Here is a 26,760-nt window from a genome sequence, read left to right as displayed (position 1 = left end):
GAGAGGAGTGAGAGTGCTTGGAATAGTCCCATAGTCCCATACGCAAGAACAGATGGGAGTTTGAGGATGTGTGTGGATTACAGGGAGGAGGTGAAATGAAGTGACTGTGAAGGAGCGATTCCCGATGAATGTTGTGTCTGATTGTGTGTATAAGATGCATGGGATGAGAGTGTTCACAAAATTGGATTTGGTAAGGGGCTATTACCAGAGGCCTGCCTCTTGAGGAAGGGAGCAGGCATGTTACGGCTTTTTTTTTCGAGTGGTAGCTGCCACTATCAATTCAAGAGGTTAAGTTTTGGATTGGCTAATGCGCCTGCTGCCTTCCAGAGGGCGATGAGTGTAGTTTTGGCTGGTTTTGATAGAAGGAAGGTGACTGTGTTTATAGATGATGTTTTGATTGCAAGTGAAACTGTGAGGAGAATGTGGAACTGCTTGAGAAGGTGTTAGAAACGGTGGAAGAGGTTGGAGTGAAAGTGAAGCTGGAGAAGTGTACGTGGTTGGCTGGGGAAGTGGAATTTCTTGGTCATAAGGTGAGTGCGAGTGGTGTAAGGAAGAGTGAAAAGTTTGTGGAAAAAGTAAAGGAGTTTCCACGTCCCCGGACCGTGCGGGAGTTAAAGGTTTTTTTGGGTTTGATTGAGTTCGGGAGGAAGTTCGTTAGGGATTGTTCGGGTATAGGGTGCCGTTGACTGAATGGACCGGGAAGAAAAATTGTACTAAGCTGAGGTGGGATGAGCGAATGGTGGGAGCATTTGAGAGATTGAAAGAGGAGGCTGCTAGGGACGTCACCTTGGCTTTTCCGGACTACAGTGAGGATGCCAGTAAGCTTGAGTTGTATGCTGATGCTAGTAAGTTTAGTATGGGAGGATGCTTGGTGCAGATGCAAGAGGTGAATGGGGAGGGACAATTGAGAGTGATTGCGTATGTGAGTAAAGCTTTTAATAAAGCAGAGCTTAAGTTTTCGGTGGTTGAGAAGGAGTTTACGGCAATAAGGTTTTGTGTGAAAGCGTTGAAAGTGTTTTTGTATGGGGTAAAATTTGTCATAAGGACAGATCATCGGCCGTTAGTTTATATGATCAAGAAGGAAAGTGTGAATGCTAGGATTGCGAGGACAATTGAGGATTTGAGTGAGTTTGATTTTGAATATGTGCCTGGGAGTAAAAATGTGATTGCTGATACGATGTCTAGGATGCATGGTAAGGACAGTGGTTGTTGTGAAAAGTGACTGGGATCCGAATATGGTACCTGAGGGGTTGGTTGTAAAAGAGAGGTTTTAGAGGGGGAATGACAGAATGTGTGAATGTTGTTTTTGGCGTTGAAAAACTTGGAAGGTAAGGGTCTGGTTGAAGAGTACCCGGTAGTGTGAATGAGTTGCGAGTGAAGTTGATGAGTGATGTGCAGAAGGAAGTGGCATGTGCGGAGGAACAAGGTGGGCAAGGGAGAAGTGTTGCATGAATTGTTGTCAGCAGTAGCTGAGTTGTTTGGAATAAAAGTGTTGTTGTATTTTTGATGGGACAGACCGGTTGAATATCGAAGGAAGGGTGAGTACTGTAATGAACGTGGGGTTTTGATGATTCAGTGCGGGGAACGTGGTTGTAATTGGTTGGTTACAAAAAGGGACTGTGAGGGGATCTGAGTCAGGAATTGTGGAAATGGGGAGTTAACTGGGGATGAATTTGATGAGGAGGATGGTGATGTGGATAACCAGGTGGACGTGGTAGTGAATGTGTGTATGCATGGGACTCGAGGGAAAATGGTGACGTTTGTCCAAGTAAATGATAGTGAGTATTGTAGTTTGGTTGACACAGGGGCACAAGTTTCCTTGGTGAGTGGGTCGTGGTGAGTGAACTTGAGAGATGTGATTGGGAAGTGAAAAGGCAGTCTACAAGTGTGAGAATACATGGGTTAGGACAAGGAAGTGTTTTAGTATGGGAAGAGGTACGGTTAAAGGTTAGGTTGGTTGGGAGATCTTGAGGTAATGCATAACTTTATAGTTATAGGAGAAAATGACATGCCATCTTGTTTTTATAGGGATAGATTTTTTGAGGATCCACGATATAGACGTAGATGTAGGAAATGGAATTCTTAGAAAGGGGGCAGGCAAGTAGCTAGGATTCAAGATGGTAATTTGTTTGTAGCAAACTTTGTGGGTATGATTGATATTGCTAGGAGTGAGAAATGATCTGTTGAGTGAGGAAGAGATTGAGGAAATGCAAAATAAGTGCCTGGAGATAAGTGTGTTGCGACAATGTGCTTTGGGAGGAGTGCGTGTGGAAGACTGGCCATGTTAGTTGGATGTATATAAGAGGGTTGCTAAAACGTTTTGTGGTGTGCAAAAACATAGTGTACTTTTTGCATCAGGAAGGGTGTATGACAAGGAAGTGTATGTGCCAGTGTTTTCTGTTGAGTCAGCTGTGAGTATGTGTTTGTTGGTGCATGATCGGTTTGGGCATATGGGAAAAAATAAGTTGTTGTGGGAATGCATGAGAGAGAGATTGTATGCTCCTGGGTTGAGTAAGATTTGTGTGGATGCTGTCACGTGTGAAGACTGTCAGAGGGGAAGTATCAGAGTGTGCATGCAAGTCCACCTGTGTTGCGATTGCAGATGAAAGAAGCCGTTTGAAATGCTTGTGATTGATTGTGTTTCTTTGCCCAGGACTGCGACGAGGACACGTGGGGATGATTGTGATGGTGGTATCACATGGAGTAAATTTTGGCTTTATTGGTGTTTTCCCATCAAAGATAAGAGGCGGTGAAAACTGTTTGGCACGAATGGTGGGTCTAAGTGATGTTGCCAATGTGTGTGTGTAAGCCGGCAAAAATGTTGAGTGATAATGGACCTGAGTTTGTGGGATGGGAATTTGAAGAAATGTTGAAGGAATGGGGTATTGTGCATGTGTATTCTACTCCGTATATGCCCAGTGCGAATGGGGTTGGCTGAAAGGACTGTTAGGACGATGGACTTGAGATTTTGGCAAATGATGAGTTAAAAGAGCGGACAAAGGATTTGGGGATGTTATGTATATAGGGCGTGCAGTTTGGGTATCTTAACAACCACACTGCAGAAGGGAGTTATAGGTATTGGTCTCCTTGTAAAAATATGTGTTGGAATTTTTGAAAAAGGATTGTCAGACCGCGGTTGGGTCTGTCAGAAGGTGATCGGGATTTGTGGAAGAAAGCGAGTGAAAGGTTTGAGAGTTTTAAGATTGGGGATAAGGTGTTGAAAGAGGTGGTTGAGATGGGAAGAAATGAATGTGAATAAAGTAAGGGAGAAATTTGAAGGGCCTTTTGAGATTTTGGAAGTGGGACCGAGTGGATTGAGTTATGTTTTGGGGAAATTGCGAGTAGGTGGGGGACTGGATGAGGTTAGGGCACACCATAACCAGCTCCGTAAGTGGAGGGAAGTACCACACTATGTTCGGGAGAATGCGATGAGTGAGTGGTTGAGGGTGAATAAGTATGAGCCGACTGTTGGTGAACAAATTGGTCTGGGAGATCGACAGTTGGTGTTGGTTGAGTATGGAAGAAAACAGAAGAGTGTGGAGAGAGGAAGTGGAAGGGAAAGCGTGAACGGCATGGTAAAGGGGTTGGTGGTAGGGTGCAAAACGGTTGATAAAGCGTGTGCTACGGATGACTTTGGGGGAATGAATGATACTTGTGGTGTATGTGGGTTTGAGTTGACAGGGACAAGTAAAGACTTCAGTGAGAAGGAAACTGAATAGTGAGGAGGTGGTTGATAGGATGGATAAGTCTTTGCAGGAGTTTGACAGAAGTATGGATGAACTGAGTGGTTTGGTGGCCGAAATAGGGGAGATGTTGGAACCAGAGTTGGAAGACATCGGTGTAGTTGGAAGACATCGGTGTAGTTGGAACCAGAGTTGGAAGACATCGGTGTAGTGAAGTAGTGAATGGAATTTGGGAGGATGGTAGTGAGGGAGATAATGGGAGTTTGAAAGAAAGTGGTTTGGAAGAAGTGAATGGCAATGTAACTGAAAGAGTGTATGATGGTCCTCAAACAAGATCCAGGGGACCTGCATTCCTGCATGAGCATCCTTGGGTGTTGCGAAAGGCAATTTAGTGTGGATGTTGTGAGTGTAAGGAGATGTTGTCAAATGATGGGGGTAGGTAATATGGAGGAGTAATTTTAGTTTATATTTGACAACATCTACAAAGGTTGTGTGAGAGAGAGAGAGAGATTGGTGGAGAATGAATGGGAGTGGTTAGATGGCGGTCGGAAGCATGTCTGTTGTTGGCACTCTGTAGGTAGTCAATGGAAGTCTGTTACCAGAGTTGTAAACAGTGAGGTGTCTGGTCAGTCATGTTGGTTTTGGCAGCAGTTTTCCTTTGGTGTTTCGTTGTTTGTGTGTTATTTGATAGATTTTGGGGTTGTGAAGTTGTTGTGCGTGTGTCTGTCTGGTTGTGGTGAGGTTAAGAAGGTTGGTGGTGCATTTTCGGTGTCTGTTAGTGGTGGTTGGGGCAGGGTTGGTTTTGGCGGGTTGTTGTACTGCTGTAAGTCGTGTGGTTGTCGTGTTTTTTCAGGCGGTTGGTGTTCATCTGCATTTAGTCGTTGGGTTATTTAGTTTTTGTGGGGTTGTGGGTCCTGGGTGGTTGATTTGTGTTTGGTTGTCGGCGGTGGTTGTGTGTTGGCTAGCCTATAGCCTATATCCAGTGGACGACAGCACAGCCTAGTCCTAGGTATCAGAAGCCAGCGGTGAGTACCTGTTTGTGTTTTTGTTCTGTATGTAGGTATTGGGGCAATTGTCCTGCTGTGTTTTTTAGTGTTAAGTGGAAAGTGTGATTGAGGGTGGGTTTGATAGCCAGACAGGTTAAGTTTATGTGGGGAGGTTACTTGTTTTTGTGATCCCGCCACAACGAGTCGTCTACTCTCGGGGGAGAAGAGGCTCTTACTGGTGAAAAGCGTCTACTATACTCCTCCTTCCTACTAGGAGGGAAGGCCTCCTAAAAGAAAGCTCTTTACTGGAAGAGAGGAGTCCTTCCTGCGAGAAGGCTCCTTGCGCCTACCAGTCGAAAGAGAGCCTACTAATGATGAGAGATTCGCTTGAAGGTCCAACAGGAATCTCTTAGTAGATGAATGAATCCCTTCTGGTGAAGATTCAGGAGACTTCATAACTTTCTTAGGTGCAGGAAAATACTCCAGAAAAGGCTCCGGGCTGGAGTCAAGAGCGCCTTCTCCTGACGGTTTCCAGGCTCTCTTGAGAGGGCGCGATTTGGAAGAGGAGCTCCATTCACGCTTAGTGAGGACGAATCTAATCGGAAAAACACTTTCCTTAGGAGGCTTTTCCTATAGCTCTCCAAAGCAGCCTGGGACGAGCCTACAGGATCTGCTGAAGGGACGCCTGACCGTTGGGGATACTCTACATCCCCCTTGCGGCTTTCGACATTCCTCCTCCCTTGGGCATGGGAGTCTGAAAGAGATCTAGGCCTAGGAGCGATGCGGAGTAGGTCAGACGCCCCCGTCCCACTGCCTGGGGACACTGCCAACACGTCACATACACACTTCACTCTTTTACCTTGGTCTATATCACGCAATTGCTGTTGCAAATTGCAAATTGACACTTCCACAGCGCTCTCTCGGCAGGAACGGGGCATCTACGAGTTCGCTGCGGGGGGAAGGAGCTGAAACCAAAAAGGAAGATGGCGAAGCTACTGCAGGGTTAGAGATACTATCCTGTTCCGCAGAACAGGATCTACTTGAACTTCTAGCCGAAGCTTTCCTAATGTCTAATCTTTCTCTAATTTTTTCACGTATCGAGCTTAGATCTTTTCCATTGCACTTCATTAAACTCTCGCATGCATCACATGTATCCTTAACTGAACAATCCCATCCCCTACATTTTTACACAAACAGTGTGAGGGTTCCAAAGTAGCCTTAGGCAACCTCACCTTGCATCCTTCATTTATACATACTCTAAACAGAGTTCCAGGTGTTAAATCAGACATATTACCAAACCAAATCCAAAAAACAGCGTATGCCAACAACCAAAGATCAAATACTTCCCAAATAATCCTCGGCGAAGCAAGCAAGAAATTCTATGCAGGAGCTACCAACAAAGGGATTTTGACGAAGGAAAAATCTATTTCTGGGTGATTGGCTCGTGTCGCCCTATGAAAGGATCCTTAATATCATTCTTTCTAGGTAAAATTAATCTTAAAATTACCAGAGAAAAAACAAATTTTAAGAAAATGTCAGTAAAAAACTGACTCGCTCACTCTTAAAAAAGAAGTGTCGGTATGGTAATAGGGGCGAGTGGGAACACTACCACGAGACATTCACCAATTAGAACTTCCAATCAGAATCCCCACAAGAGAGAGCTGATACCAACGTGGCGATGCGGCCGCCTACTACTACTACTAGAGGACGCCACGGACAGCAGCGCCCCTAGCGGACATCCTTAATCTAAAAACATCTTGTCCTGCATGGGGGGGGGGGCAAACAAATAAACAGGGTGGGTTTCATAGGGCGACACGAGCCAATCACCCAGTAAATAAGATTTTTCCTTCGTCAAAATCCCTTTTTCTGGGCTCAGCTCGTGTCGGCCTATGAAAGAGTACCAGAGAAACAGACAAGATAAAAAAAGGGAAAAAAGGACAAATGAAAAGCAGTTGTAAAATGAGGGATATAATATAAGTAAATCAATTACAGCATATAAACTAAGTACTTAAGCCTAACTTATTCTAAACAGTAACATAAAAGAAAGTTAGTAATGTAAAGTACTTAAAAAATTACAGTAAAATAGTAAATTATAATAATGCAGTGTAATTTTTAACAAAATAGATTTACTTAGATAAATTATTTACAAAATATACAAACACATTGTATCCTACCCTAGCATAAAAATAAGGGTAGGTACACTGAAGTACATTATCAGTACAAAGTGTGGATGTCCCTAGCAAAAAAATAAGGGACAATCCACTAGTCATGATTTCAGCGGGCTAAGGCTAGGATATCCGAGTAGCATGGCGATAGGGTGAGGCATGTTGGATGAGGTAGGTAGAAAGGAGACCTGGATCTGTACTACGATCTACATACAGTATCAGGAGAAACAATGTTTCCCGCTGCTACTGCTGAAAATTTTAAAGATTCCAAGGACTTTAGATAATGACGTTTAAAGACTGTCGGAGATTTCCATCCAGTATACTTTTTAAGATCCTCAAAGAAGTTCATATGTTGAAAGTAATTAATTGAGGTGGCTACTCCCCTGATGTCATGTGCTTTTGGGAATGAATCAGGAGGATTGGCTTGTTTAATGAAGTAAAGGATTTGTTGTCTAATACCTTTTACTGACAAAGTACCACCTTTTTCTCTCATGAAGAGAGAACCTGAGGATCTTGAGATGTACGAGATAGAAAGGCTCTTAAAGTTGATACTGGGCAGAGAGAAGGGTCTTGGGGAAGTGGGATGACTTTCCAAGTGGGGGCCCACCTTGCAAGAGGATCCTCATTTTTAGCCAAAAAACTACGATCCGGAGCAAGCAGAACTTCTCCTGAGGGGAGGAATTCCACATGACCCGCATCTCTGGATAGAGCCGACGTTTCTGAATTCTAGCTCCTGAAGCTAGGCTTAATAAGAATAATGTCTTTCTAAGAAGCATTATGAATGTACAAGACGAGTTGTCAGTATCTGAAGCTAGTTTGAGGACATCAATTTAAGAACCATGAAACTGCAGTAGGCCTTTGAGAAGGTCTAAGTCTAGCACAGGCTTTAGGGAATAGACGTGAAATAAGATTCAGTCAGATCTATCTGAAAACCTAACTGAAAGATCTTCTCTTTAAAGCCGATTTATGAGTAGTAATAGTGCTAGCTGCTAAAACCTTTTTAATTTTCAAACAAGGATCTGAAAAAGGATATAGCTAGATTAACTGTCATGGTTGTAGTGTTTGATTCTTTCAGGAAGGATGCTAATTTTTTAACAGCTGAGTCATATTGTCTAATAGTTGACTCTCTCTTATCTGATTCTAGGAAGAGAATATTTTGTGGATCAATATTAGCATCTTTATTAGCCGCAAACTTCATGAAGTCCATAAAGTTAGGGTCTGAAGAATTCCTGAGGAAGCGAACACAGTCCTCATTTGTACTGATTGTGACAGCTTGGGATTGGGAATCCGTTGAGGTCGGAGACCCAATTCCAGAAGAAGAGGATACAGTTGCTCTTGGGCCAGTCCGGTGCAATCAGAGATACTATTCCTTGAAAGTCCTCAGCTTGCTTAAGACTTTCAAGAGAAGATTCACTGGAGGAAAAACATAAATTTTTTAAACTCCACTGATCCCAATCTAACGACAGGGCGTCCGTGGCATAAGCCAGAGGGTCCAGGTTGGGGGCCACATAGCAAGGGAGCTTGTGGTTCGCTTGTGAGGCGAAGAGATCTACTTGGAGACCTGGGACTCTCCGGCATATCCACTGGAATGACCCGTCGTCTAGGGACCATTCTGATTCCAGAGGAACTGACCGGGACAAAGCGTCTGCTATCACATTCTTACCCCCGCCAGGTGAGTGGCGGACAGATGCCATTTGGTGTTTGTTTGCTAGGGCAAAGATGGCTATCATGACTGGTTCACATGCTTGGATTTGGACCCTCCTCTGTTGATGCAATGAACTACCACTGCACTGTCCAAAACTAGCCTTAGATGAGACTTTTTCGGGGAAGCAGTCTCTTCAAGGTAAGAAATACTGCCATTGCTTCCAGAACGTTTATGTGGAGCTGGCGAAATTGAACTGACCAAGTCCCCTGAACTTGTTTGAACTGAGAATATCCCCCCCACCCGGACAGGGAGGCATCCGTGTGAATGGTTAACACTGGAAGGGGATATTGAAGGGGTACCCGCTTGGCTAAGTTCTTTACTTTTGACCATGGACGGAGTTGATTGCGAAGGATCTGTGGAATTACTGACAACTTGTCTCGAGATTTGGTGTTTGCTCTCGAACGCCCAAACTCGATTTATATCTTTTAGCCTTGCTTTCAGGAGGATATCTGTTACCGAAGCAAACTGAAGGGACCCTAGGATTCTTTCCTGGTTTTTCTCCTTGATGTTTGTTTGCATTGAGAAATTGCCTGACAGATTTTGCTATTTCCTTCCGTTTGGCCACTGGAATTGACAGATTGTGGGAAGACAAATCCATGGATTCCCAGCCACTGAAAACGAGACTCCGGGTAAGTCTGGATTTCGTTTTGTTTATCTGGAACCCCAGATGTTCCAGAAAGTAAACTACCTTTTTTGGTGGCTTTGAGACATTCCTCGACAGTTGGTGCCCAGATCAACCAATCATCGAGGTATGCTGCTACCATGATTCCCTGAGTCCTCAATTGCTGCACAACCACTTCTTGCTATTTTCGTGAATACCCTGGGGGCTACATTCAGACCGAAGGGCATCACTTTGAATGAGAATGTCTGATTTCCTAGCCTGAATCCTAGGAAAGGGCGGAAGTGTCTGGCTATATAGATATGAGTATGCGTCTGTAAGATCGATGGAGCATGTGACGGCTCCACGCGGAACGTACGGTCCTTACTTGCGAGAGGGTAAGCATCTTATTGAACTTTGTCGCAACGAAAATGAAAGAGTTTAGCTTTGACAAGTCTAAGATTACCCTTCTTTTTTGTTGAGCCTTTCTTTGGCACGCTGAATAAGCGACCTTGAAATTTTAGATGCTTGACTCTCGCAATAGCTCCTTTCTGAGGAGAGTTCCTCCACGTAATCTGTCAATTCCTTTGCTGGTATTTGGCGGAATGATCTTTGATCCAACTCCAACCCAATCCTTTGGACACTATCTCTGTGCCCAATTGCTGAACCCCCACCTGTGACGGAAGAGGAACAGCCTCCCTCCTACCTGGGGAGCTACGTGTTGATGGGCGGGTTGACCACCACGCCCTCCTCTGAACTGCCTGCTCCTTGTCGCCGTTCCTGCGCCACGCTGGCGAAAGTAGCCTCTCGCCCTACCTCTCGATTGCTTGTTAAAGGGAGGGTAGCCCTGACCTTCATACGTAGGGTTGAAGGTCCGGCGAGAGTGCGTAGGAGGTCGAAGGTTGTGATTGAGGAGACAGCAGGAGGATGGGCTGGTTCTGTTTAGAACTAGCAGGTTGTCCCTGTTGGGTAACCGGGGACGGCCCTGAACAAATTGCTGCTGTTGCTGGTGTTTCTGGTAAGGCTGGAACCTTTTACCAGACTTCTTTGGTTTCTTACCAGCAGTGGGGACGGATTCTTGCTTCCTCTTGGATGAAATACCCCACCTAGCTCTAAGGCTCTGGTTGAGCCTAGCAGCCTCGTGGTGTACTTCATTTACAGCGGACTCTGGGAAGAGATCCGCTCCCCACATGCTATAAGCCAGGAGTCTATTAGGCTCGTGCCTAATAGTGCACTCCTGCAGAACGTGCTTTCGGCAACCTTCCTCCTAGCTTGGAAGAAGTCGAAAGCATCCGTCTGAACCGTCTGAAGCTGGGATTTGGCCAAGATCTTAAACAGAGGTTCCGATACCATACGAGAGAGCAGCCATCTCCGTTAGGATCAGTGAATTGAGGACCTGCCAAACCTAGTTGCGCGCGTCGAACTCCGCCTGAATCAAGGAATCAGGCAGCCTTGGAAGCTTCTCGCCGAACTGGTCCATGGCGCAGTCCGGTTTGAGCTTGCAAGCGTGAACGTGGCTGGCAAGTTCTCCCACAATTCTCCAAAAGCTGGGAAGAGCGGAGAAGTAGACTCCGCCTCCCTTAGCTGTGCATGGGGCTCATCCTTGAGGACTGCCTGAAGAGTCCTCTCTACTATTTTGTGGTAGCGAACGGAAGAGAAGCCTCCTCTTCCGTCGCAAAAATAGCGAAAGGACTCTTATAGGCCTGGAGCTTGGTGTTTGTGCACTCCCAGTCCTCAAGGCAGTGAACCCATTCCCGTTGGGCAATGATCCCTACTGTAGAGAACATCCTCCCTAGAGATCTTTGTCTTCCCTATAAGAGCCGCTACGGTCAGCCTAGCATAGCCGATGAAAGGCTGCGTCAAACCCGGAGGATAAAACTCGAAGTCCTCAATCCTTCGAGTTCCACACTCCGGGATAGAGATCATACCATCCTTAAATGGAGCGTAAGCGGCTACTCTCCACATGGGTTCTCCATAGGAAAGAAAGCTGGCAGAGAGTCGTATGGCGGGAGCTGGAAAATACCAGCACTTGGCACTGGGGAGACTGGAAGGGGGACCTGAGAGAGCCCAGCTACTCGGTCCTCATTCTCTCTAACTCTGTTAGAGAGATCTTGGATGGACTGGCCCGATTGAGACAGAGTGCTCGACAGTTGTGCGAACATCCTGCTCAAATTTCGTCCCCAGGGCGGAGACTTGAGAGCCGACCATCTCGCCCACCTGTTGCATCACCACTGCTGAGAAAGCAGTGGGATCAAAGGTGCTGGGTCCCGCTCCTCCCACCGGCGTTACCGGAGTGGATGCGGTGGAGGCCGGAGAAGGCATTGGCTCGGCGGGAGCGCGAGCCTTCTCCTTAGAGGCCTTGCTTCTAGAGCTCTTCGAGTGAGAAGAGCTCGGCTTGGCCTTCACCGCGTCAGCGTAAGAAGTCGAAGACTTCTTAGCCGAAGAAGACGAAGATGACTTCTTAGAAGTCGTCTTAATTAGGGTCTTCGGTTCTCTCTGTCCCTTCACCTTTGGGGGGTACAGAGAGAGCGGGAGAGCGGGTAGGGATCTCAGATCCCACAAAAGCCTTGGAAAGAAGCGCTTGAAGAAGGGACAGGAGAAGATCCAGGAGCGCCCAAGGAAAGACCTTGGGCGCCCGACACACCTACCTCAACCAACAAATCCTCTGCCCCTACCGCCATAGTCTCGATGTTGAGGTCCAGGGTAGCGACGTCCGGGACCGACTCCTGTGTGGCTACGACCCCGAAAGATTTGCTGCATTTCTTGCTGGATGGAGGCTATGAGAGGGGCTTGCGGACAAGGGGTCAACATACCTGTTGACTTGCCCGCGGGGAAGATCTGGACGGCCAGCTTCTTGTCAAGGATGTAAGGCTGGCCTTTGGCGGCGTTCTTCCGAAGCCGCCCACCCACGCTTTCAGGGTAGCAAGGGCGACCTCCCTCACACCAGTAGCCTGAAAGGAGGTGAAGATGAGCTTCTAATGGCGGAACGGGGTTAACCAAACTTATGTCTAAGAGTTGTTAGTAAATGATAAAGAAGCCTATAATCGACTTACCCCCTCCACCAGCTGACTGACTAGGTCGTAGCAGATGGCGCAGGCTTCCGGGTGCCAGACGATCATATCGTTGTATGGCGTGGCACATGGAGCGTGAGACCTGCACTCATCGTGGCCGCAGGGGTCGTACAACGTCGCGTTGCATCCCAGGACCTGACAGTTGGTAGCCTGTAAGTGGAAAGATACATGAGTATCAGGAGACACTTACAGCCTAACAGTTGCTCCGCTGGTGCCGGAGCGAGAAAGTTAGATTAAACCAGAGCCCCGCCATAATACGTGTGGTAACAAGATGGTGGTTGTCCTAGGCTATTGCTCCGCTGGCGGCGGAGACAAGAGATAGAATCCAACCAGGTGTGGTGGTAAAAGGAAAAACCACGACGAATAATGGCGGGGATGGTAAACATATGAATAATAAAATTAAACAAATCATCGTAAAATTAGGGTATATCCTTTTAAAAATAACAATAATATCAAACCTTTCTCCACCCGTCTACTAGAAGAGTGCCCGGGTAAGAAGCAAGCTCCCTTCCGGTAGCGGGGGGAGAGATGTAAGGATATAGTAGGCAAGAAGCAACCGACCACTAGTAGTGACCACCCCGCCCGCTGGCGGAGCCAGTAATCTAAAACCAAAGGTGCCCCGGCTGCGACGGAAGGCTCCGTTCGTTATAGAAAGGGAAGGTGGCTGAGCAACTGGGGAAGGGGGGGGGGTGGGGGGGGGGGAGGGTCTCAGCGTAACACGGCGGGAGAGAGAGAGGGGGGGGGTTGGCCTACTCCTCCCCGTCTCAACAACTACCCGCTCGGAGACTCGGTACCCTATGAGTGGTCGCCCTATACCCCCCGCTGGGAGGCCCACCCCTGGCCACCTCAGAGAGAGAGGGAGGAAGGCAACTGAGGTTGTCATGACAACCAAGGGGTCCCCCAGCACCTCCCTATACCTGGTATGGGAGGGAAGGGAAGGGGAAGGTGCGATGGAACACGTGACCGCAAGTGGCCTAAGCCGCGAGCAACACAACCGTGGGAGGGCCACGTGAACCAGGCTGTACCAATACATGGGAACAGCACCTAGGCTAGCCTAACACCCTAAATAGAATAAAATTTACATCGTAAAGATGGGAAAGACACTTTAGTAGAAGAAAAGAAGCCCAGGAGGAGGCAAAACTGTTCCGAGAACAGAAGCCTACTCGGTAGCCAGCGATAGCCGATGAAGAGCAAGAGCCAGGGATGCTGGGCTGGAACAAAGAATAGCCCTAAATACCAAACTAAGAGAAATGGTAAAGGGGCTAACCTAGCTAAAACTCGATGTAAAAAAAACGATGAACGTAATATAGTAAGCCCATAAGTATAAGAAGTCCAGTATGGAGACCGGGAATTCTTAACGAGGCAGCATGGCGCCGCACGAGACAACCGGGAAACCGTATATGACCTATTAGAAGGAAAATACTGGTTCCCGGAAGACAAAAATACAGTAAAACATTACTTATGAGGCACTTAACTTAGCCGTTGCGATGGCAGAACGTTCCATGATGAATGGTGATAAAATTCCTCATAAATAGCACAAGCACAAAGAGAATGCGTCTGAACGCTGGCGCTAATTATTAAGGATGACCGCTAGGGGCGCTGCTGTCCGTGGCGTCCTCTAGTAGTAGTAGTAGCGGCCGTATCGCCCGTTGGTATCAGCTCTCTCTTGTGGGGATTCTGATTGGAAGTTCTAATTGGTGAATGTCTCGTGGTAGTGTTCCCACTCGCCCCTATTACCATACCGACACTTCTTTTTAAGAGTGAGCGAGTCAGTTTTACTGACATTTTCTTAATTTTGTTTTTCTCTGGTAATTTTTGATTTTTAATTTATTTTACTAGAAAGAATGATATTAAGGATCCTTTCATAGGCCGACACGAGCTGAGCCCAGAAAAGTTGTTGTTAGCACCGGTGACAGAGAAAATCTGTCAGAAAACGGGAATGATTCCTATTACCGCCACCCAGCGGCGGTAGGGGGTGATCACCTGACCTACCTGTAGCGTGTGCCGCGAGTTTTGAATTCTGTCGGATGTCAGAGACATTAGCTAAGTATATATCTGCCAGGTAAGTTGCATGTGTAAAATAGGCTGTTTTTAGCATTTTTATAGGGGTTCCAAACATTCGCGGGTTCTAACTATTCACGGGGGGGTCTGGTACGCATCCCCCGCGAATACGGGGGGACCACTGTACGTATACGAAAACGAAAAAGAATACTGCACTTGCGATTTCACTTTCACACAAATTAAAAGGGGAAGGATCAATTCCCGGGTAAGAGCAGAAACCTTGATCCAATAAATATGATGCAATCAAAATAATATATGAAAATGAAAGAATACTGCACTTACGATTTCACTTTCATACAAAATAAAGGGCTCGTGCCGAGTGCATTCGCGCCCTCGGCACCGAGCGCACAGGGCAAAAATATAAATGAAAAGAGTACTTACTTACAATTTTCACTTACACATTTCACCCAAAATACACGGCTCGGCGCGAGCGCGCTCTCGCCCTCAGCACCGAGCACACAAAATATAAGGATCAATTCTGGGAAACTTCTGAATTTCCCGCACTTACGCCCTTCAGTCCCTGCAACCGTCGGTACCGGAGGGCGTACAGAACTCATGATCCAAAACAAATCACTTCAATGTAATTGAATAATAAAGAATAGTGAATAATTGTACTTACAATTTTCAGTCACACAATGTACAGTGGACCCCCCGTATTCGCGTTCTCCAGATTCGCAGACTCACACATTCGCGGATTTCTCTCGGGAACGTTTCCCTGCATTATTCGCGGAAAATTCACGCATTCGCGGTATTTTTCTATGATAAATATCCACAAATTGCTGGTTTTTTTGATGAATTTCATCATAAAAATGTTATTGTTATGATACAATAAAGTTTGTTCATACTTACCTGGCAGATATATATATAGCTGTATTCTCCGAAGTCCGACAGAATTTCAAAACTCCCGGCACACGCAGTGGGCAGCCAGGTGGTTAGTACCCATTCCCACCGCTGGGAGGCGGATATCAGGAATCATTCCCATTTTCTATTCAGATTTTTCATACCACTGTCCCCTGAGGGGAGGTGGGTGGGTACTTTAATTATCATATCTGCAGTAATTCATGCCAGTAAGTATGAACAAACTTTATTGTATCATACAATAACATTTTGTTCATGAAACTTACCTGTCAGATATATATATAGCTGAATCCCACCATTGGAGGTGGGAAGGGACAGAATAGAAGGATTAGGAAACACCTCAAGTGCAGATGATTGACATCTTGATTCCTTACCTGTTAGCATTGCTGACTTCTTGATTACTGTCACCGAAGTCTGCTTTTGCTTTACTAGAGTTGCCAACAAGGTAGTGACCTGTGTAGTTGGTGCGCTCTAGATGATCTGTCAACGGGAGCGTGACCACAATGTGACTAGACCATATTGACCATACTGTGAGGGCAACGAAGCTAAAACCACCACCTGACCTAACCTATCGAAGTTAGTCCCATAACTTCTAGGCTAAAGAAAGGGAAAGCGCCTCAAGCGACCAACCCTTCAAAGTTAAAAGCACACCTATCCCTTTTCTATAGGATAGGATTCGTGCTGCTTCCTGCCTCCAATATATTTCTACGGATATGTATGGTCCTAGCGACTCGCAGATCTCATATGTCGTCTTCACATCCCGTCGGGAGTGTGAAGCGAACACAGAGTTGCTTCGCTCAAACGTGGCACTCAGGATATTACTGAGTGTCATGCTCTGTTGAAATGCTTCCGAGGCCGCGCCCTCACCTCGTGAGCATTTACTTTAAAAGGTTTCAAATCTTTGTTCAAACATGACGAATGAGCCTCTTAGAAAGACTCCTTAAAAATAACGCCAGGGCGTTCTTCGACATGGGCAAGTCTGGTCTTTTTACGGAACACTGCAGATTGTCCGAATGACCTCGACTTTCTTTAGTTTTATCAAGATAAAACTTGAGAGTCCCGACAGGGTACAGGACTCTCTGTGGCTCTTGCCCAAAAATTTGTGCCATCCCCTTGATCTCCAGGTCTCTGGGCCAAGGGTTAGACGGGTTTTCGTTCTTAGCAAGAACGGAAGGCTTAGAGGACACCTGAATTATGTCCTCTAAAGCCAAAACCCTCTGATGATGGCTAAAACCTCACTAACCCTCTTTGCCGTAGCTAGAGTGGTTAGAAAATTAGCCTTTCTGGTTACGTGTATTAAGTTTACAGAAAGGAGAGGTTCGAAATGCTTTGACATCAGGAACTTCAGACTACGTCTAAGTTCCATGCCGGAAGCTTCGATCTAGACAATTTCAAGATTTCCACAGACCTCAAAGATCGTGAAGGGCTTTGTTGTTTGACAGATCCGAATCTCTGAGCCTAGAGGCCGTCAACATATTTCCGTATTCTACAATAGTTGGGACTGCTAGCTTATCCCATACTTCAGACGGAATGGGAAGGCGGTAAAGTAATTCACAGATGTCAGAGGTGGAGTAACAGTCATTCTTCCTGCCCTATGTCCAGAAACGGCCCACTCCGATTGGTACACTGCAAAATATGCAACACTGCTTTGCTTTGGCAATGAGACTTGCAATTAATCTTGAAGATCCTCTCGCTTCTTGACAGTCTGAACGCATTCAGACTCAGAGCGGAGAGATTTTAGGTACCTCTCGAAGTGAGGCTGTTAGAGTAGACCGATTCTCTCGGGAAGGGTCCTTGGAAAGTGCTCTCTGAAGGACGTGACCTCTGTGAATCCAGCCTCTCGAAGGCCAACATGGGGCGATCAGCGTCTTTCTCACTCCCTCTGACGCCAGCGATTATCTTATTATATTTCCTAAGCTTTTGAATAGGGGAAAAGGGCTAACCAACTATCCCCATTCCATACTATAGGATGGCGTTACTTATTTTGCTACCGCTCTCGGATCGAGAATAAGGGCGCAACGTAGAGGAAGCTTCTTCGTCTTCAATATTGCAAAGAAATCTACGAAAGGACGTCCCCAAAGTCTCCACAACTCTCGACATACTTCTAAGCGAGGATTACTTAAACGTCAATAGTTGCTGCCGTCGATCGAGAAGATCCGCACGGACGTGCAATCGTGTAACGAACCTCTTAAGGATCGTTACATTCCGTGCCTATGCCGATAACCCTCTCTCTCTTCTTGGGATATGAGAGAGCTGCGGAATTATCTGAGATGATTTGGACCACTCGACTAAAAACTCACTCTTCGAGGAACTGGAGAGCCAACCAAATTGCTTCCAATTCTATTAGATTATGTGCCAGGACCTCTGTCCGGATGCCTGGCTCCCTCTCAGTATCACCTGAGGTGATCCTTAACCCATTGAGAGACGTTTAGAATTATCTCTTAGATCTTTGATGTTATTTCAGTTCTCCTGTAGGAAAAAACTGTAGAGGTCTGAATTGCAGTCTATTCAGGGAAACAAGCTTCTCCAGTGAGGAAATGGTCCCCAGCAGACTCATCCATTCCCTCACTAAGCATGCTTCCTTCCCTAATAAGGCTGCACTTTGCATAATCAGGAGAGCATTATTATAGTGCTATGCTGCGGTAGACCTCTGTACAGAATTCTGTTACAGTGCGGTAAGCAGCGCCGAACATGTCTAAGAGATATTCTCTGTTGAAAATTTCTTAGCAAAAGGAAGTCGTTTATTCATGATTACCAGAAATCCCCTCAACCCGAGGCGAAAGTCATGATTGTAGGGCAGAGATACGGTTCGTAAATCAATCCCGCGGGAGAGAGAGACGTAACCGACAGAGCATTACCACGAGCTACCTAAAACTGAGTTGGTGACAGTGTGTGACACTGTGACAGTTACAGGCAGCAGCTTATGTTCACCTTCTCGCAGTCTTATGCCGAGTTGCCAGCTATTTCTATTTCAACTAAGGAATAGATTTTCCATTATTTGAACAGAAACTTCCTCAAGTTGGCATATTTAAGCGAACAGAATTCGCTAAATACAGAAGCTGATTTTGTGTTGTCGTAACATTACGCTCAATTAACCAAATGTTAAATCGGAAACTCCTGGAAAGTTGCCGGGAGTACCGATTAAATATACTGCGTCATCCACAATGACAGCAACCTCTCGTTTCGCACTATTCTGCCTGAGTTACCAGCTTAACCTCTTCTTCTTACCGAAGGAATAGGTTTGTTACTATTATCGATCATAAGGAAATTCTCAAGCAGGCATATTTAAGCGAAACATAATTCGCTAGATGCAGAAGCTGAGTTGGTGTTGTTGTGACAATACCTTCAAGCATTGGATTGTCCTTACACCGGAAACTCCTGGAAGTTTGCAGAAGACCGATAAATACACTTAAAATAACAGTCCTTTCGGCTGCCATCTGTAGAGGTAACTACGATATGCGTATATGACTTGAACTTTACATTAGTAATATGACGCAAAGATAAAATACATAAGTATTGCAGTCACTTGAACATCTAATTCTCTACTACATTCTTTCCTCGACGAGGAAGAGAGAGAGAACGGAAATCGACTGTCTTCGTTCTCTTTGCCAAGAGAAGGAATAATATTATTCAAATGGTAATCCTCAAGTGAGAACCGAAGATCGAAAAGGAAAATTCAAGCTTCTTATGATATTGGACATAAGACTTCATGGACGTAGTCTATAAGTCTTTTCCTGGATGAGCTCTGACTAATGAATGAGAGCTCTTTCGAAATTTTGTTACTTATCCGCTTATGCGATAAAATGTTATTAAGAACTTTGTCAATGAGAACTAACCCAATTGCATGACGGAAAGTAATCCAGGAATTCGAGCATATAGCCTTCCCGATTCCCGCAGAAATCGAGGAAGGGGCAGGATTCCTGATTAGAGACTGGGCTTACGACAGGAAGGACCTTAATGTTCCCCTTCGGCAGCGCAATCCCGAAAGCAGACGAGGCGTTTTATGACACCGAAATCTGCTTACAGTTTTCCTGGACTTCATCAAGTCATGGATTCTATTGAACGCTCCCTTCGTAGAAAGCGAAGTAGACATCTTGACGAGACCAAACTCCTTCCTCTTCTTCGACGACGCCCTCTTGAAGAGCGTTCTTGCAGGAATCCTGCCGAACGTCTCGATGCGTAAGACGCCTATCGTTCTGAAGAACGTCCTGGCAAGTGCTCTACCGAGCGTCATGACGTGTAGGATGCCGAGCGTCTTCAAAAGCGTCCTCGCTAGCGTTCTGGCGAGCGTCCTCGCTAGCGTCCTGGCGAGCGTCCTCGCTAGCGTCCTGGCGAGCGTCCTCGCTAGCGTCCTGGCGAGCGTCCTGGCGAGCGTCCAGATGTGTAAGACATCGAGCGTCTTCCAAAAAGCTTATCAATGTTTATGACGTCGAGCGTCCTCTGAAAGGCCACCCGAAAAGCGTCCTGGAGGGCCGCACGCTGCTCCTGAAGTGTGAGAGCACTATAGGAAGACGTAAGGCTATCGTCTCCAAGACGGCCTTAAAGACCTTCGTTACCTTCTAACAAAGACGGTGGCCGCCTGTGCAACATCTTGCGTCTTAGTAATGCAAATGAACATATCCAGAAACGCGCTCAAAAAGACGCCGAGCGTTCCGAAAGGCATCCTCGCGAGGTGCTTGCCGAACGTCCTGGACTGCATTCTTTGAGCGTCTTGAAGAGCGTCCGAATAGAAGAGCGACGAACATCAAGGGAAGCGTCATTGTGGAGTAACTTGAGAGGCTTCCTGGCGAGGGGAGGGCCGCTCATGAAACGAGAGCGTCCTAAGCATAAGTACGGTGATCGTCATCAGGACGAGTCTTAAGGACGTTCGCCACTCTTGACAAAAACGACGGCCGGCTGTGCGACATCTTGCGTCTTTGTCACGCTCATCGACACTGCAGAAGGGCATTTAAAAGGATCAGCTTGCCGGATGTCAAGCTTATGAGCTTGAACAATATCCCGTTTCGTAGTAAAGCGAACGTCACATAACGTATACATAGCGCCATGAGGGGAGGAGGGAGGGGAGCGTCTTGGAAAGCAAGAAAACAATCCTTGCTACAAGAGTAAAGACGTTCCTTCCTCTCGATAGAGCGTTGAATGTCTCGAAAGGCGTCCTCGTGAGGGTCCTGCCTTAAGGACATTTTTAATCTCTTGACCAAGACGACAGCCGCCTGTGCGACACTGCGTCTTTGTCACGCTTATCGATATTAAGTCAAGCCGAAGGGACGCCAGATCAGTACTCTGACGCTCCCTCCTGACGAGAGAGAGGACGTGAAGCATCCTCTTCTCTAAAGCTTCTTTTTTACAGGGCGCGAGTCCTTTCGAGAGCTCCAACCTTGCGGGGAGGACGCCTCGGAGGACGAGAAGCAATCTTTCATGATTCGTGCACGTGCACGATCTTTGGCAGCCTTATCCTGCCGAAGGGACGCCAGATCGGTGGGCGGTTCCCGTAACCCTCCTTCGGTTTTCAACTTGCCCCCTCCCAGGTCCTGGGAGTCCGACAGAGGTTTAGACCTAGAGGCGTTATAGGACCGATCTGACGCCCCCTCCACAACACTAGGGGCAAAATCAACATCACTACACTCACAACACTGATTGGAGAGCGAGCACTTTTTCAAGCTTACTTGATGTAATCCACCATAATAGAAAGGGCATTACCTCTCACAGACACTTCCTCTAGGCCCGTAAGCCATACCACAGGGTTAGGCAAAATAAAGTCTACTGGAGGTTAGTAGGTTCATTATCCTAACTTCTGTTACTGTGGAGGAAGACCTCCTGATTCTATCACGCTCTAATTTGCGTACATACGAATCATACGTCTTCTTTCGGAATCAGTCAACATTACACTAATTACATTGATCTTTCAACAAAGAAAACATGTAAACGTCATGTATACTAAGCGAGTGTCTACCGAAGGTTTCGGTAGCCTCCCCTTACCCGTTGCAGACAACAAAGTCTGAAACTAGGCTAATATATTCAGACATCATATGCAATGAAAAAATTTAAATTAATTTATGATAGCGTATGCCTAGCCACAAATCCAAGTCAATCATTCAAAAAATAAGTAGGATACTTAAGCGGCTAATGAAGTTTCAAAATCCTAGGCGGAGGTAATGGAAACAGGTGTTTTCACTACCGCGACAGAGAAAAATCTGAATAGAAAATGGGAATGATTCCTGATATCCGCCTCCCAGCGGCGGGAATGGGTACTAACCACCTGGCCGCCCACTGCGTGTGCCGGGAGTTTTGAAATTCTGTCGGACTTCGGAGAATACAGCTATATATATATCTGACAGGTAAGTTTCATGAACAAATGCACTTTTTGTGATAAAACTATTAAAAAAACCATGTAGGAAAATTTTTAGTGGGTTTTACTTGAGTTGTAACTAACAAAATAGGCTGTTTTTAGCATTTTTATAGGGGTTCCAAACATTCGCGGATTCTAACTATTCACGGGGGGGTCTGGTACGCATCCCCCGCGAATACGGGGGGACCACTGTAAACAGAAAAAGAAACACAACTATACGAAAAGCAAACGACGAAAAAGCGGGCAGAGAGCGAAGATAAACACGTCTATCCACCAGCAGGCCGAAAACAAAAGTGATTCTTCACCTCCCAGTTGCGCGGTGCGCGCACTGTCGGACAAGCAGTTAACTACCAAACCCCTTGTTCGAAAGCTTACGACCTATCCAGCTGCCGCTAGTAACCTTCCTATTGTAAAAGGACCGAAAGGTTTGTATCCCGTGTCGGAGCAAATTATCAATTAAGAACCTACACAAAGAATTATAAGGTGTAGGGGTCTTGGCCTGATCCAAATCCTTTTCATTCAAAGAGACAGGCGATAAAGACGGATCTGCAGACGGCGCTGAAGGAGCAGGAGGTCTCTGAAGAAGAGGCAGAATATTGTCAGTTGGCACTGCCACTAAGCTAACGAAGGGTTTATGCCAACTTCAGGGAGCTCAGCAGTATCTGGGCGCTTTATTGCTTCAGGGCACTCAAGTCATTACTGTGCACCAGCCATCCCAAGGTGCTTGGGTGCTTCAGGGCTTATGGGCGCCTCTGGATGTTCGGGTGATTCAGGGCACTCCTCGCTATAATAGCAACAGGCAGACAAGGAGTGTTCGAACACGACAGGGTGCTCGACTAAATTAGAGCGCTTTGAGTGCGACTGAGAACGCTCGTCAGCCATAGGGTGCTTGAAGCCCAAAGAACATTTTGGCAACAAACAAGAATGCTCAGCCATCCTACTCTGTTGTTCTGGAGTAGGGAATCATTCGGGACTGTCCCACTCACTGCATAAAGGTTGAGGGCTTGATGAAGGCTCCCTCCACCTTTTGCTGGTCAGGAGAGGAGACTGATACCTAAAAGAAGACCTTCTCTTCAGGGGGTAGTTTGTCAGGAAAAGCCATTGCTGCCTCTTGTAAGGAGACAAGTCTCCTGAACTAGAGGAAAGTTGGCTCACTTCTGAGATGCCTTTCCAACAGCTGTCTCCTGCCTCTTCCTAGGATACAACAGGTCGATCTGAGGGGGGCAACTACACGTGGGTAGACCCCAGTGACCTCACTTGGAGCTCCGGTGTGCCTCTTCCCAGGTATTATAGAGGAGTATGGCAGTGAAGTTTGCCTAGGGAAATCAGTTGGATGAACAATCACTTCCTCCAATCTCACTGCACTTGCACTTACACTTTCACTTCCAATTTTATCTGTAAGTACATGTACACACATGGATGCCCCTAATTGAGGCCCTTATTAACTACAACATTTAATTTCTTGTCAAATTTAATTTCCATACTGGGGGAGTAATTGGGTTTGGAAGTGTAGGGGCAAGAAGACGGAGTATGTGTTTTTGGAGAATGAACTGATATAGGAGTACCAGGATTAGGTAAAGGGGAAGACAGCAATATTTTTACTACTAACAATAAAAGTTTGGGCCTGACTATATGCTAGCTTACTGCCGGCTTCAGCAGCTGCCTTCCTCTTCCGGTCTCTCTCTAATTTTGCCAAACAGGAGGCTAAAGTTTTCCACTTCTGCTCAGTCCAATCTCCACATTCGTCACAAGTCTGATTAACACTACAATTCTGCCCTCTACAACTCATGCACAGGGTGTGGGAATCCTAAGACAATTTAGCCATCCAGGTGTTGCAGCCTTTGCTACAATATTGGAAACTAGAAGAGCTACAGTCAGATATAACTAATCCTAGCTAATTAGTCGCAATCTGTAATAAGCGTCACAAAAAAGATTAACTAATAATAATCACTATAGTAGTAATAATACCAAAAATCTACTCAATAATACTTCACCTAGGCAAAGAAACTTAAAATCCAAGAAAACCAGCAGCTTAGTCAACATCAGATGTGGACCTAATAGGCGGCGCAATCAAATAGAGCTCTTGGCCGAGTTGTTCCTCTCTCATGCCCTTTAAGTGGGTGGGGCCTTGTCACCTACCTAAAAACAAAATACTAAAATAACCACTACTGCTAGTTTCAAAATTCAAACTGCTGTCAAGAAGAAACTATTAGCTAAGTAACTGAAACTATTAGCTAAGTAATTACTAGGTAGGTTACATAGTATATAAAAGCATAGGTTAAAATTTTCTGTACAAGCTTTACTTGTGAGCCATGGTGGAACTGAAGACTAGGTGCTAAAAATATTTGCAGAAATATAAACAGAAAATTCACTATACCATATGATCTTATAGTTAAAATAATATTAGGTTATAGACACAAAGTAAACATGGAACAAGGTCATTTTTGAGGCAAGTACTCTTTTCCCTCAAGAGGTCAGATACTGAGACTTCATACACATCAGAAAGATCAAAAATGCCCTGAAAAAAAGATTAAGTCATCCAACATGAATATACAAATCTCTTACCAATGACTTGTGGCTTGCCCTTCACAATCAATTAGCTAAAATGCCAAAATAACTCAACTATTTGAGGTGTTTAAATCAGGAATGCAGTGAAAAATGCTTACCATATTTTTATGCAATTCTCACTTCTTGCTCAGCTATCAGTAAGTCCCACAGACTTCAATAGACAAAGCAACCATAACACAAATGGAGGCTTCTTTTGCCTGAAATAAAGGAAAGTTACTTTAAGAATTTTTTACCTCTGTGGCCTAAACAATGTCCTTAAAATATAACCTGATAACCATTACCAGGGGTACTGGGGTTCAAAGCATGAGACATGCATCCTTTACTATCCCAAGAACTATACACATGAATTATGACCATACACTTTTTACAACCATGAGAAAACTCACTCATTACCCTAAAATACCCCTACTTACATATTTCTATTAACCAGATTTACTCTTTGATGAATTTCCATTTTCTATCCTTCTCCCATTTGCTTTCTTCTTCTATGCTAGGGTTTCATGTGTTTAATGCTTTGAGCACCAGCTGGGTACATTCATATTTTTGCTATCTCATTACCTGTCCACAATCAAGATGAATGATGAAGAAACTAGTAGCAAAAATTACTTAAAATTTAATGAGTCCTGATGATGAAAACAGCAGATTCATATGAAAATTCAGAATTTACAGCAATAACACACAAAGAAAAAAAGGTGTGGGCCACTATTGTTTACGATTCATAATGTAGTAGGCTCTGAAAAATGGGAAACATCATAAAGCCACAGACGTATGAACTGTAACAATACGACAGATGGCATTCTTAATTTTTTTTTTTTTAATGAATAAGAAATACAGACACCACCCTACACACAAACAAGTTATGTTCCAGACGGTCGTTTGTATGTTGAATTGCTTGTAAGTTGGTTACTGTACGCTTTATGCCTATTGAAGTACAGTATAATATAAAATCAACACTTGAGTATACTGTATGTGTTTTTATCCTAAAACACAATAAACTGTACATACAGTACTTTATGTATAAAATAGGGGCGCAAGACAGAATCTGAACTTACAGCTGACAAAGGGGAGCGCTCTGAACACAATTTTAATTTGCAATCCCGTTTGTAAGTTGAATTTACATAAGTAAGGTGGTGTCTGTACTGCAAATATCATGTTAATACAACCAACAAAATTTTTCTCACTCACACACTCTCTCTCTTTAAACTTTATATAATAACAGTTCATGAATATAATACAAATGTTGTATCTTTAAATGTAACATTGCATACAATTAAAGAACAAAATTAACTAGTTACAGCAGTGACTGCACAGATCAGCAGCAACAAAGCCACCTCTGGCACCCAGTGCTGGGCCACCAACTGTGTTCCATACAGAAACAGTCATAAAAGAACAGGGGATCACATTTCACAAGATAAGACACATTTTTTCATTCATGAAAATCTTTATAACTGTGTTGAAACATCTCAAGTAAACATGTTAGATCACAGTCAACTTAGCATGTAGGGTTACTGTCAGTCCATATACCCATGGTTAAGTCTAACAATGTACATGGTATTGTGAGAACTAGCCCTAGGCCTGCTGCAGTTTTGTATCACGAGGACTAGCCCTAGCCCTGTTGCAGTTCTGTATCAAGAGGACTACCCCTAGGCCTGCTGCAGTTTTGTATCATGAGGACTAGCCCTAGGCCTGCTGCAGTTTTGCATTATGAGGACTAGCCCTAGGCCTGCTGCAGTTTTGTATCATGCAGACTAGCCCTAGGCCTGCTGCAGTTTTAAGTGTTAATGAAGTGTTATACTGTTATTTACCATATTATCAATTAGTTCTTAAACCTCATTGTATGCAGAGGACTCAGATGAATTTGATCTACCAGAACATTATTCTTCAATTTTACCATTATCATTTTTACCCTGAAGGATACTTCAAATTAATACTATATTATAGCTTTAAAAGTAAACTTAACCAACAAGCTGGTCTGCAAGTGAACTTTACCGACTAGCTAGTCTACCAGGGTTGATCATCAAATAACCAAGGGTAGCCTACCATAGCCTAACCAAAGCTTAGCAAAGGTAGCCTAACTTGGCATAATTTCAAGAAAACAGATTTTTTCTATCTGTCCCTCTCCATAGCCTATGACATACAGCTCAAGTCTTGGTTAGTTATGAAATTCTAAGTTATTTTTACAGGCTAGCCTAACTTAAAAATCTACAATGTAAATAAGTAGTATGTTGAATTATAGGTGAGTATGACTGTGACATGTTAACAGTAATAACTGCACTTGGAAGCTGTACAAACTGCTTCTATGTCATGGTTCAAATGCTTTGACCTGGGTCTGTAAAGTTGGTTCTGTGAAGTATGCACAGTGTACTCTCCCCTGAATCACAACTGTGAATATGAATTAATGCAGGTTGTAAATTACATATATATATATATATATATATATATATATAATATATATATATATATATAGTATATATATATACTGTAATTATAATTAAATAAACACAGGCAGTCCCTGGGTTATGTCAGGTACGGGTTACGTCATTCCGGACTTACGGCACTTGCCTCATGGCGTTGTTAACCCGATTTTTCTGCGCCATAGTGGATTTATGGCACCGTAAACCCCGTTACGGTGCCATTACCCAAACTGACATTTATGTAAGTGCTATTTTTTTTCCCATTATATTTACATGATGTTTCAGGTTGCAGCGATTTTCAGCTT

General features: G+C 44.9%; 1 long non-coding RNA gene across 1 annotated transcript in view; it reads right to left on the bottom strand.

The window, feature by feature from the left end:
* Positions 1-26,760, bottom strand: part of LOC135217969 (uncharacterized) — a 47,831-nt gene that overhangs the window by 5,849 nt on the left and 15,222 nt on the right. The window contains exon 2 of the long non-coding RNA XR_010315250.1: positions 24,140-24,238. This is a non-coding gene — a long non-coding RNA (uncharacterized LOC135217969). The remainder of the gene's footprint in view (positions 1-24,139; positions 24,239-26,760) is intronic.

This window comes from Macrobrachium nipponense, chromosome 9 (genome assembly GCF_015104395.2).
Source record: "Macrobrachium nipponense isolate FS-2020 chromosome 9, ASM1510439v2, whole genome shotgun sequence".
Classification (NCBI taxonomy): Eukaryota; Metazoa; Arthropoda; class Malacostraca; order Decapoda; family Palaemonidae; genus Macrobrachium; species Macrobrachium nipponense.
The sequence above is the reverse complement of the archived record's forward strand: the minus strand, read 5'-3'. Positions and strand labels throughout refer to the sequence as shown.